This window comes from Silene latifolia, chromosome 11 (genome assembly GCF_048544455.1).
Source record: "Silene latifolia isolate original U9 population chromosome 11, ASM4854445v1, whole genome shotgun sequence".
Lineage (NCBI taxonomy): Eukaryota > Viridiplantae > Streptophyta > Magnoliopsida > Caryophyllales > Caryophyllaceae > Silene > Silene latifolia.
In genome coordinates, this window is record NC_133536.1 from 96,168,155 (window position 1) to 96,180,856 (window position 12,702).

Here is a 12,702-nt window from a genome sequence, read left to right on the forward strand (position 1 = left end):
TCTTGGCCAATGAGGCCATCGTATTCATTGCTTGACTTTGGTGAGCTTTTCAAGCTCTCTTTGTTACAATTTGCTTGCTCTTTGAATGGAGCATCTTCAATTTTCTTCTTCCATTGGAATTCCGACTTCTTCCTATCATCCTTCCGGGTATAATGATCAACCATAAAACATGGTTCATGCAAACGGGGAGCTCTCATGGTCTTGTCAAGATTGAAAGTTATGCTCTCATCTCCCACTTCTAGAGTGAGCTCTCCATGCTTCACAACAATCACCGCACCCGCGGTGTGTAAGAAAGGTCTTCCTAGAATGATTGGAATGTTGGAGTCTTCTTCTATGTCAACAATGACAAAGTCCACCGGGATGAAAAATTTCCCAACTCTTACGGGAACATATTCCCATATCCCTAATGGTGTCTTCGTCGATCTATCGGCCATTTGTAGTGTGATATTGGTGCATTTAAGCTATCCCATCCCTAACCTTTTACTCACCGAGTACGGCATAACACTCACACTAGCCCCTAGATCACATAAGGCTTTGTTGATCGTGGTGTCGCCAATGGTACACGGTATTGAGAAGCTTCCCGCATCTTTGAGTTTTGGAGGTGAACTCCCTTGAAGGATTGCACTACTCACCTTAGTGAAGGCGATAGTCTCAAGATTCCGGATCGACTTCTTCTTTGTGAGGATGTCTTTCATGTATTTTGCATAGACCGGCACGTGATTGATTAATTCCGTGAAAGGAATCGAGACTTCCAAATTCTTCACAATTTCCATAAATTTTCCAAGTTGGTCATCAAATTTGGGCTTGGCTTGACGACTTGGAAAAGGAAGTCTAATCACAATGGGCTCCTTCTCCTTGACCTTGTTTTCATTTTTCTTTGAAATTTCTTCTTTTGATGGTTCTCCATCCTTGGAGTTTTGCACAATTTCTTCTTTGTCACTAGCTTCCACAACTTCATCCTCAACTTGCTTCTTCGGTTCTTCATACCTTGTACCACACCTCAAGTGAATGGCACTAACCGTTTCATGTCTTGGGGGATTACTTTGAGGTGGTAATTGCCCCTTTTGCCTTTGTGAGCTTGAAGATGCTAGTTGAGTCAATTGGGTTTCCAACATTTTGGTGTGAGCTAGGATGTTGTTGATGGTGATTTCCTTTGCTTGACTATCCTTTTGTATTTGAGTGAAAAACTTGGTTAGACTTGGTCATTTTGTTGATTGTATGGAGTTTGATTTTGGTAACCTTGGTTTTGGTTGTAAAAGGGTCTTTGATTTTGGTTTCTCATGGGAGGTGGGGTGTATGTTGTTTGAGGGTTTTGAACATTTTGGCTTTTGTATGAGAGATTTGGATGGAATTTGGTGTTTTCATTATAATAGTTTGAATAAGGGGTACCACTCTTGTATGCTTGGAAAGCATTCACTTGTTCATTTGTTCCCCTACATTCACTTTGGTCATGTCCCAAAGTTCCACAATTCTCACATATCCCACTTGGGATTGATGAATATGCCGTCATGGCATTAACATGATGTTTTGGTGATTTTGAGGCTTCTTCAAGTCTAGCCATAGCTTTTTCAAACTTCAATTGATGGTCTCAATGTGACCACTAAGTTGAGCACCCAATTGAGTAATGGAGTCCACTTCATGCTTTCCTCCTCTAGTAGCCTTGCGAGGTCTACTATATTGTGAGTTATGGACCGCCATTTCCTCAATTTTGTTCCAAGTTTGATTGTCATCAACTTCGGTGAACATTCCATTTGATCCCATGTTGAGAATGTTCCTTGAGTCTTCATAAAGACCGTTCCAAAATTGTTGTACCAAGAACCACTCGCTAAGTCCATGATGAGGACATGAGCGACAAATTCCCTTGAATCGCTCCCAAGCTTCATACAAGGATTCTTCATCTCTTTGCTTAAAGCCCGTAATTTGAGCTCTTAGCATGTTAGTCTTTTCCGGTGGATATAACTTTTTGTAGAAAGCTAGAGCCAACTTCTTCCAAGAATCAATTCCGAGAGTAGCCTTATCAAGGCCTTTCAACAATTGTTTCGCGGTGCCAATTAAAGAAAAAGGAAATAAGACCCATCGAATTTGGTCTTGAGTTACACCGGTTTGAGAAATCGCATCACAATAGTCGCAAAAAGTCTCCATATGAGAGTGAGGGTCTTCACTAGGCATCCCCCCCATATTGGCTTCTTTCGACTAATTGGATAAATGCGGATTTGGCAATAAAATTTCCGGTTAAGTGTTGTGGTGTGGGAGTACCCTTGGGTAGGTTATCCTCGGTGGGTACGGAATGTGATGAAAACTTAGGCATTGTGGGTTGATTTTGTGTTGGATTTTGTGTTGGGTTCTCCTCACCTTCTCTTGCAAAAGGGTTGATGAACTCAATAGTATTTGGTTGAATATCTACAACCTCACCAATACCTCTCAAATTTCTCCTAGCAAGTCTTCTATTGGTTGTCAAAGTCCTTTCAATTTCGTGATCAAAGGGTAACAAGTTACCTTGTGATCTTCTAGACATGCAAAATATCAAACAACTCGAAAATAATTAGAACAAACCTTGAGGAGTTTTACTTCCCCAAGGCAAAGAAAGACACAACTAATAACAATACAAGAAAATCTAAATCAAGTTAACACCGTCCCCGGCAACGGCGCCATTTTTGGTCGTGATCCCTCGTGGGGTTTAGTTTTCAGTACTTGTCGTTAGGAGCACCTAGACCAAAACACAATTTATAACTTCACAAACAACTCTACAATTAGTAAAGAGGCAAGTAAAGGTCGGATCCCAAGGGACGGGAATTGAGATGAGATTTCTATTGCAACTAGTGGTGTCTAAGGGTGTCACAATTGGGGTTTGAAGTAGAAGATCACTAAACTAAATAGCAATGAAAGTAAACAAGCAAGATGAACTAAAAGGGATGTAAACAATTGATAAAAAGCACTAGGGTGTCATGGGGTCATAGGGGATTCATGGGAATTGATCATACAAACATATTCTCAAATTATAAGCAAGCAATTATTGTTGTGATGGATCGAGTTGGTTTATATCTTACAATCCTAGGAAAGTTTGGGTCCCGGAGCCGAATCGATTAGATTGTACAATACCTACAAGTCGACTTAATCTTCTCTACTCAACTATATGCATGGTCTAATGAGACTCGAGTTGGTTTATGTCTTACAAGTCTCATTGAAAAGATAGGTGATGGGTAAAAAATGCAAGGATTCATAGGCTCACATTTCATCAAACATAACATGTGCATAAGTTGAGATCACAACAAGCAAGCAAATAAACTATGAAAGCATATTAATTTAAGCATGAATCATTCCCCATGTTGGTTTCCCCTAATTACCCATTAACCCTAGCTAAGGAAACTACTCACTCATTATCATGTTGAACATGCTAGCAAGGTTGTCAATCATACCAACAAGGTGAAACATGATGAATAAATGAAAGTGATTAACAATAATTAAAAAGGGATTAAGAGAATTATACCTACTAATGATTCCAATAATAAAGCAAAGAATAAAAGAAGTACTTGATGCTTGATTGGAAGGTTGTGAATCTCCCAATAATAACCCAAATAATCTTCAATTACCCAAAATAAAGGATGAACAAGAGAGAGATTAAGGAAATAAAACTTGTATTAAAACTTGATTAAATGTTGATTACAAGATTAAAGAGAGATTTGATTGATATTAACTACACTAAAAATTGCTAAGAAGAACATGCTCTTCTAATTAGACTAATGGGGTATTTATAGTGGGGATTAGCTACATAAATTAGGGTTTACTAAGGGCTCAAATGACGATTAAGTCCTTGAGGAATCGCCGGTCTCTAGGGATACTCCGGTCTCCTTTTCGCCGGTCTTAAAAAAAGATGTGCATCCTTCCTTGAAGCTTGTAGAAGACGAAAGTATTGTCTGGGAATCCGGGCGTTTTTGGCACGGGACGGGCGGATTTGGGAGCTTCTGGACGGGCGTCCAGAGGGGGAAGACGGGCGACTTGTGGAGGTTTTGCCCGGGCGTCCTGTGGAGGAAGACGCTCGGGTTGTGGGTAGTGGACGGGCGTCTTCAGGGCAATCCGCACGGATTGTCAAACAGTTTCATTCCTTCTTCTTTTCTTCCTTTTTCTTCATAAAATCCTTGAGGATTTCCTCGAGGATGCAAGGATCTTTTCTCATCATTGCCCATCTACTATAGTATGTACAAAGGCCTTCTAATCTTGTCTCTCCTTGATGCTTGGTCATTGAATTCAATCAATTTAGCCTCATTTTGCCATAAAAATGCAAGGTTTGCACTCCTTTCCTACCAAGGACACAAAACCTCAAAGAATATGAAAAACAAAGGACTAAAGACAATAAATGACCCAAATATGCACTAAAAAGCATGGGAACAAGGCTAATTTGGGGACTAAATGTGTTAAATTATGGTCACATCAGTACGCCCTGGATAAGGTCGTCCACTATCCAAAGTTTCTGAGTAAGAGGTCAATGTACGTATTGGGAAGCCCTTTAATCGGACACCCAATCCCGCCCACGGTAGCGGCCTCTACTGATCGGTCTTGGTTGGTTAAATGCAAAAGTTCATAAAACGGGTAAATGCATGAATGTGCATCCACAAGTTTGAACCTAACAAGTGAGCTTTCTATGTCGGTTGTTTATCCAAGTATCAAGTATTTGATGTCAAGTATGATTTAATGTTGATTTGCATGCAAGACGGAAATTAAACATCCATTTACCGAATTAGGTTTATGGTGCATAACGTGATCCATTTGTCTTAGTAAGGCGTTTTGCAAATACAATGTAAAAGAGCAGATTTGTTATCTAATCCGTCCTGTATTCGGGATAACCGAAGTCGGGATCGTCGTAGACAAGTTCTGGAAGGGAACAAGGTCTGCATCAGGCAGCTTATTTAGGCGCGAGCCGTTAGGCGATGCAAACAGGCCTGTCCTGGTTTGAAAATTGGAAAATGGTTGGCCTGTTTAGGTGCGAGTCATCAGACTGTTCAAGGGACGTTCTTCTGACTATTAAAAGGTTTATAAAATGGTTTGAAAAGAGAGTGTTTGAACCCGTCTTGGTTTGAAAAGGTCGTTTACACCACTTTTGTGTTGATGTTAAGAACGAGACTTGAACAATCATCATTATTGATGGTATTCGATGTCAGGTTCGATTTTGCATGCTTGACATGAATAGTTTCGAAAATGATTATGAACTAATTGTTTTAAGTTCATTTGTTTGTGATTAGTCAATGTTTATCATCGTACCCGAGTTTAAATCGGACATGGTATATGGAACCAAGGATGACTTTGTATTAATGACTAATATGTTTGTTTTGAAAATGTAAAGAAATGAAATAAAAATGTTTTAAAATACCTTTTAAAATATAATTAACCAAATATTATCACCGGAACACGGATTAAACCGTCATGGTATGGGAAACCAAGGGTGAAAATGTTTTATGGCAAAACGTTTATCATGAAAATGATTTGAAATATTTGAAATGGTAAAAATCGATTACAAATAAGAAGGAAAGACGAGATCAAACACGGCTAGATTAAGGCCTGAGAGAGGGTTGAGGCGCGAGCCCTCCTGCTATACAAGCAGCCCCTGTCTCCGGCCAAAATCCGGGTTTGGCTCATCTAACCTATATTTAAATCATGTTATGCATGTTTTAACATGTTATAGTCATAAAACAGATGAAAAACATTATAGAAGAGGATTTTTACACCCTCATACTTACATGCTAGGCTTGAGACGAGAAATCGACGAAAGTGTATCAACTTGTTTGGTCAGAATACTCGGTTTGAAATCCCTTTTAGCAATGTAAAAGAGTGTTTTAAGTTTAGTGATGGTGTAGTTAGTTTAAATGGTCGATCAAGTGATTTAATTCATGATGACGGGAACGAACAATGTGTAAGGCTTGTATTTTCGATCGGTAGGTCGAAAACACGTGTCGGTTCGTGACTTAAGAAGTCGAGTCGAGAATTTTAAGAAAGAAATGAGGGGGTGGACACTCGCGTACCTTCAAATGGTGGCATTTGAGGGCTATTTATAGAAAAATGGGTGGTTGTGTGCATTTTAAGCGACGTGGCCGCATGGGCTACTCAAAGAGGCGCGAGCCATTTTGCGGGTCTTCGAGCTGTCTTGTCACTATCACGCAATTGAAATAATGATTTGTTCTATCCTATGTTTTGGATGACATGAGTTGTACTTGACCATGAAGCATTCTGGGAATACTTAACATGGAAATTTTGAAAAGTTTTGTTTTTATTGTTTGACTCGTTGTTGGAGTCGGGATTTGAATTTTTGAGTCGGTTTTTGGTCCGGTGTCGATTTTGAATCTAGTTAGTGTCATTACGACGCCGTCGTCATAAATTAAACACTCCAGGTACTTTTGAAAAGTTTTGAAATGTTTTGTTTTCGAAATCGTTTTAAGTTTTCCGACGTATAGTTATACAAAACTGTCGATTAAACGCTACGATTCCTAAGCATGTTGTAGTCCGATAATCATCGGTTGTTTGTTGGAGACTCGACAGATACTGGGTATCTACAGAGTCCCCACTTAGACAGAGTCTTAGACAGGGCGAAAGTCAAAGTATAGCCCCTAGGTCAATCGAAGATTACAACCTGGAGACCGAAGCGACGTCTAGGCGGCTCGAAAGGGTTCGGGCCATGGACATGCCGTCGGGAAGGGCGATGCCAAGGCGACTCGGAGATACGAGTCAAGGACCTGTAGTCGAGAACAGTTAAAGTCTGTCCACTATCCATGTGGGTCACTTAAAGTCCGTTAGACTACGTACGAAGGCTCGCCAGCCATAAGAAGGAGTCATACCTGAGGCATCTCTGGGATATGTCCTTGAATTGTTTCTTGTTTGCGGGCAAAGGCTCGCCAGCCGTGTTGCGGATAAGATGGGCTCGCCAGCTGCGTTACAGATATGATGGGGCTCGCCAGCCGCGCTACGAATATGATGAGGCTCGCCAACCGCGCTGAGGTTACGTTGTGAGGCTCACCAGCTATGTTGAATTGTGGTGCGTTTTGAGGCTCGCCAGCCATGCTGGATGTGCATTGTGAGGATCGCCAACCATGTCAAATGTGCGTTGTGAGGCTCGCCAACCATATCGAATGTGCGTTCTGAGGCTCGTCAGCTATGTCGAATGTGCGTTGTGAGGCTCGCCAGCCATGTTGGATGTGCATTGTGAGGCTCGCTGACCATGCCGAATGTGCATTATGAGGCTCGCCAGCCATGTCAAATGTGCGTTCTGAGGCTCGTCAGCCATGTTGAATGTGCCTTGTGAGGCTCGCCAGCCATGTCGAATGTGCCTTGTGAGGCTCGCCAGCCATGTCAAATGTGCGTTGAGAGGCTTGCGAGCCATGTCGAATGTCCGTTGTGATGCTCGCCAGCCATGTTGAATATGCGTTGTGAGGCTCGCCAGCCATGTCGAATGTGCGTTGTGAGGCTCGCCAGCCATGTCGAATGTCCGTTGTGATGCTCGCCAGCCATGTTGAATATGCGTTGTGAGGCTCGCCAGCCATGTCGAATGTGCGTTATGAGGCTCGCTATCCATGTTGACTGTGCGTTGTGAGGCTCGCCAGCCATGTCGAATGTCGAATGATCGACTGTAGGAAATAGCCGTGTTGGACGGGCCTATTTCGAGAGGTCATTGAGTTAGTGGGCTCCGTGGGGAAGCCTCTGATATCCTATTGGGGAATCTCGGTGTTTATATTGGATGTTTGTGGCACCGGAAAGGGATAGGCTCGTGAGCCTGGCTCCCGTGGTGGCTGTGATTTTGAATCTCGAAGGGGGTAACGGTTTTTATTGCCGTTTCTTTCATAGAAAAGGGCAGATGTGTATTCTGCCATTTGATGTGTGTTTGGGGATAACGGTTTTGATTTCGTCTTCCCATGATTTGAGATTTGTGAAGGGTAGTGAATTTCACTATCCTGTTTGAAGGTGTGACGGTTTTTAATGCCGTTTGTTTGAGATTTGAACATGTTGTTGAAAATTTGTGAGAACAGCGAATTTGGATTTCACTATTTATTTTTGTTTGAAAGTGATGGTTTTTAATGCCATCGTTGAAATTTTGAAATTTGTGTAAATAGCGAATTTGAATTTCACTATTTTGTATTTGTTTGAGAAATGGCGGTTTTTAATTCCGTCGTTGAAATTTTGTGAAAATAGTGAATTTAAATTTCATTATTTTGTTTTTGTATTTGAAAAATGACGATTTTTAATTCCGTCGTTGAAATTTTTTGAAAATAGTGAATTTGAATTTCACTATTTTGTTTTTGTATTTGAGAAATGACGGTTTTTAATTCCGTCGTTGAAATTTTGTGAAAATAGTGAATTTGAATTTCACTATTTCGTTTTTGTATTTGAAATATGACGGTTTTTAATTCTGTCGTTGAAATTTTGTGAAAATAGTGAATTTGAATTTCACTATTTTGTTTGTATTTGAAAAATAACAGTTTTTAATTCCGCCGTTGAAATTTTGTGAAAATAGCGAATTTGAATTTCACTATTTTGTTTTTGTATTTGAAAAATGACAGTTTTTAATTCCGTCGTTGAAATTTGGTGAAAATAGTGAATTTGAATTTCACTATTTTGTTTTTGTATTTGAAAAATGACGGCTTTTTAATTCCGACGTTGAAATTTTGTGAAAATAGCGAATTTGAATTTCACTATTTTGTTTTTGTATTTGAAAAATGACGGTTTTTAATTCCGCCGTTGAAATTTTGTGAAAATAGCGAATTTGAATTCCACTATTTGTTTGTATTTGAAATATGACGGTCTTTAATTCCGTCGTTGAAATTTTGAAGTTTGTGTGGGAATTGGGCCAAAGCCCAAAATTCCGTTGAACAAAGAAGGGAACGCCTGATTGAGGCGCGAGCCCTTTTGCGAGCACTACTACAAATGAGCACTTGAGAATACCTTATGTGACGTAAGTGGTCGTGGCAAAGAGACAGCCACGGGAAAAACAAGAACGTGGCTATTATTGAATTTTTTACCACGGATTCTCTCGTGACTAATAACTCCCGTGGCCAAGAAAATTTCCCGTGGCGAACAAATAATTCCCGTGGCAAACAATATATATTAAAATTAAATAAACAAAACGTAAAATAATTTTTTTTTACCAATGGATATTTTATCATATATGGAACCGTGACAATCTAGGTACTTGTTTCGCTAGTTAACTCGATTCATTTGAATGTTATTTGGTTTCACCAGTCTTGCATCCGTGCGCATCGCAGAAGCTTCACAGGAGGTCACCCATCCAAACACTACTCTCACTTGGGCACACTTAATTGTAGAGTTCTTTTGATGTGCTACCGATCGAAACTGAAAGTTAACTTTGTTGATATAATTAGTACTTTGAATCCTTTTATGTTTATTTTTTTCTTTTAAAATATACATTTAGTACTATTTAATTACAAAAATGTTACATGTCTTACAAATTTTTGCGGGAAAAAATATTATTTTGACCAAAACAATCAAATTTTCGATGTTAACCTCTGAACTAATGCTTTTGACGTCAGGTTTTTTTTGCTGAAGTGAGCAAAACCATTTTCTCCAAAAAGTAAACTTAATCTTGTTTTCCGAACATTTTTTTATTTCTTTGGTTTATCGACATTCATATTTTCATTTCTCTTGTACTCATTTTTTCGTATATTTTTCGATGCAAATTCTATAGTATTACCGTCGTGTTACATTCATATACCTATTATTAGACTCTTATAATAGTGAACTAATTAATATTTTAATATGAGTTCTAAGGATCTAGTGCATGCATAACTTAATAAGAAATAAAATGTGAAAACAATGGTTCTTAAATTGTTGTTTTCGGATTTTGGGCACAAGTAAGGTCTCCAACCATCACTTGTTCTTGAGCTTAAATGTCAATGGAAGATCCTTCAACCTTGGTCTCAAAAGTAGAAACCCTCCTCAAGAGATGCACCCAAGATTAGCCCTTATCACTACTAAATAATATTTGCTAGATATTTATTTAGTAGTCTACCTTAAAAATGACTACTAATACTCATATATTACATTAATAATATTAGTAGTATTCTTGAACAATTTAGATTAAAACTTCTCAAGTTTTAGAGAAAGAAAACTAAGTATGAGAGAGGAATTTTTGTATGTGAATGAATGTGTAAATAAGAGAACAAATTCTCTTCAATATAATGGGGGAAAACCGGTGGGGGTAGGTGAGAACAAGACCAATGCATGCACTTGCCTTTTCTAATTTTTCTTACCCAAAAATGGTAGAGTAGCTTTATAGGTTTTTAGGCTATGATGGTGTTTTTAACAATTAAAAACAATAAACCTCAAAACTCTAAAACACCCACTATAAACCGGTTTCATCACCTTATAAGGATCTCCATTTTATTTTGTCAATTTGTCATTTGTCACACAATATGTCACATGTAGTATGTAACATGTTATTAATTAATCTAATGCATATTTATCAAATAAATATCATTATTTACATTAATCAAATTACATATAACAAATCTTTTAGTAATACTTGATCACATAAATGAAATGAGTCATATAATTATAATTCACAAGATTTTAAAATTATAATTAACCATTCATTCTTATCTCTATTGTTTCATAAACAATAATCAATTTTAGTAATAAAATCTTTTAATTACTAAAATAAATCTTATTTAATCAAATTACAATAAGATATAAATATTCTCACTCACAAATGAATTGTTCAAATTTAAGGAATTAATTAACTTGTATCAATATACAACTAATCAACTTTACTGATTACGGCATCATCCTATATGTGTGACCTTAAGGGATCAACTGACCACCACCGTCCAACGACAGTAACATCAAACTCTAGCAAGCCAATCTTACTGGTTAATATTGATCAGTTGACTATATAAATGAATCATCCCTTACGTATTCTTATTATGAGATTTAATTATGATTTTAAATCATGTGATCGCACTATTGTTGAGGACGGATACTCCAACAATCTCCCACTTGTCCGAGACAAGTGTGCGTCACCAATTCTCTTGTCCTATTACAATCGCCCACTCAATGCAAGGTGTCTTGCAGGTCGTACTTGCATTCGATCATATCATGAGTGGTTTCTTCGATCTGGAGAGTAACTGTCTGACCGGAATTATCTGCCGTAGATACCTTCCGAGCGTGGCCACGCATTTTCAGTTCACTACTACTCCAGTGGCCCTGAGATTTCAAACAACCCTGACATGGGGGTGGACAATTCCTATCGCACTATTCCCTTCGTGTAGCCACAGTTCATCATAACCCAAAATATACTCATTTCACTTCAGTTACGACAGTCGTAGAGTATAAATCAAAGCCATTCAGAAATTTGTGGCAACTTGGGCGAATAGTCTCTAGTCAAAAGAATTGACTCATAAGAATATTATAGTAGCTCTTGCCACGACCAGGCTTTATGAATTTCTAGAACTCTATAAGCGGTCACTGCTCGACAGAGTGTCTCATACAGTCTGTCTATGTGATCGACTAGTCATCCCATATGACTTTATGGCATTTGAACTTGCCATCAATCGCATCACACTCTAGTCACTTCGAGACGTCACCTCCTATAAGTAACCAGGGGCGAATACTATGTCAATCCTGTTCACTTAAATGGGGTTCAATATTTTCTCAACAACCCATTTGGATATAACAAAGTAATGGATGAGTTTAAAGAAACTCAAACGATAAATGCGATTATGATATATGAATAGACAATACATTATTACTACTTCATATCTTATAATCTATAGTGTAGATTTTACACTAGTTAAAATGCAATAAAAGCTTGGTAAGTGGATATACTATGTATCCATACATTTCAACTTTATGAATTGCTATTTCCTTCTATTCAATGTTATTTCTAATGACATGAATTTATCTAAGTATATGTCTAGTCTTCTAAGTAGACTTGGGCTCTTATACTTGGAAGATGCTCCCACTGTTATCATATAACTTGTGATAAAGTCTTTGTTAGAGGGATCTACTCTCATTCCCTATGTTGACCATCTTATCACAATGTACTTAAATTCTGTTTGTAGAACTTGCTGATACCGTCGTAAAGTATCAAGATTTAAATTTATAAATTCGAAACTACTACTGTAGACAGCGGTAGCACGAGTCGAACCACAGGGAGGAAGGGAATTTCAGTTATTCTAGATTTCAGTCTAAAAGTAACAAATAAGGGGGGTGTTTTGGGTTTATCTAAAGCTAATATGCAATATAATTAAACTAAAGCAAATAAATAAATAATTAAAGAAAATGGATAAAATCAAATATTAAAAGGGATGCTAAGATGGTCGGTTCACTATAGCTATGACGGCGCATGTCCTAGGTGAGACTGAAATAAAGTCGTGTAGATGGGTAAATAACAAGTCCTCTCGGTCCAAGTTAACCAGTAGCTCCTTTCGGCCTATGCTACTAGCCCCTAAGTCTCACTAATGCTAGCTCTCGCCCTGAAAAGTGATTCTTAAAGCCTAAATTACCTATCTTTCGATCTTAGCAATTTAGTCGTTCTAATTCATTAATTATTTCCCTCCCCTATCTCTCGATCTTAATGGGTTGGTCAATACTAAGCATCTAACAAGTCTCCTCTCGGTCTCGTTGTCAAATATTGTACTTAATAAATTAAAAACGGTGCTAATCATACACGCGTCAGTCGATCGACCACTATAGGCAGTCGATCGA

General features: G+C 38.4%; 1 non-coding gene across 1 annotated transcript; it reads left to right on the plus strand.

The window, feature by feature from the left end:
• The first annotated feature begins 1,828 nt into the window (after nucleotides 1–1,828).
• On the plus strand, nucleotides 1,829–1,935 carry LOC141616006 (small nucleolar RNA R71). Its single transcript, XR_012530387.1, has one exon. It is a non-coding gene; the product is annotated as a small nucleolar RNA R71 (small nucleolar RNA).
• The last annotated feature ends 10,767 nt before the right edge of the window (nucleotides 1,936–12,702 follow it).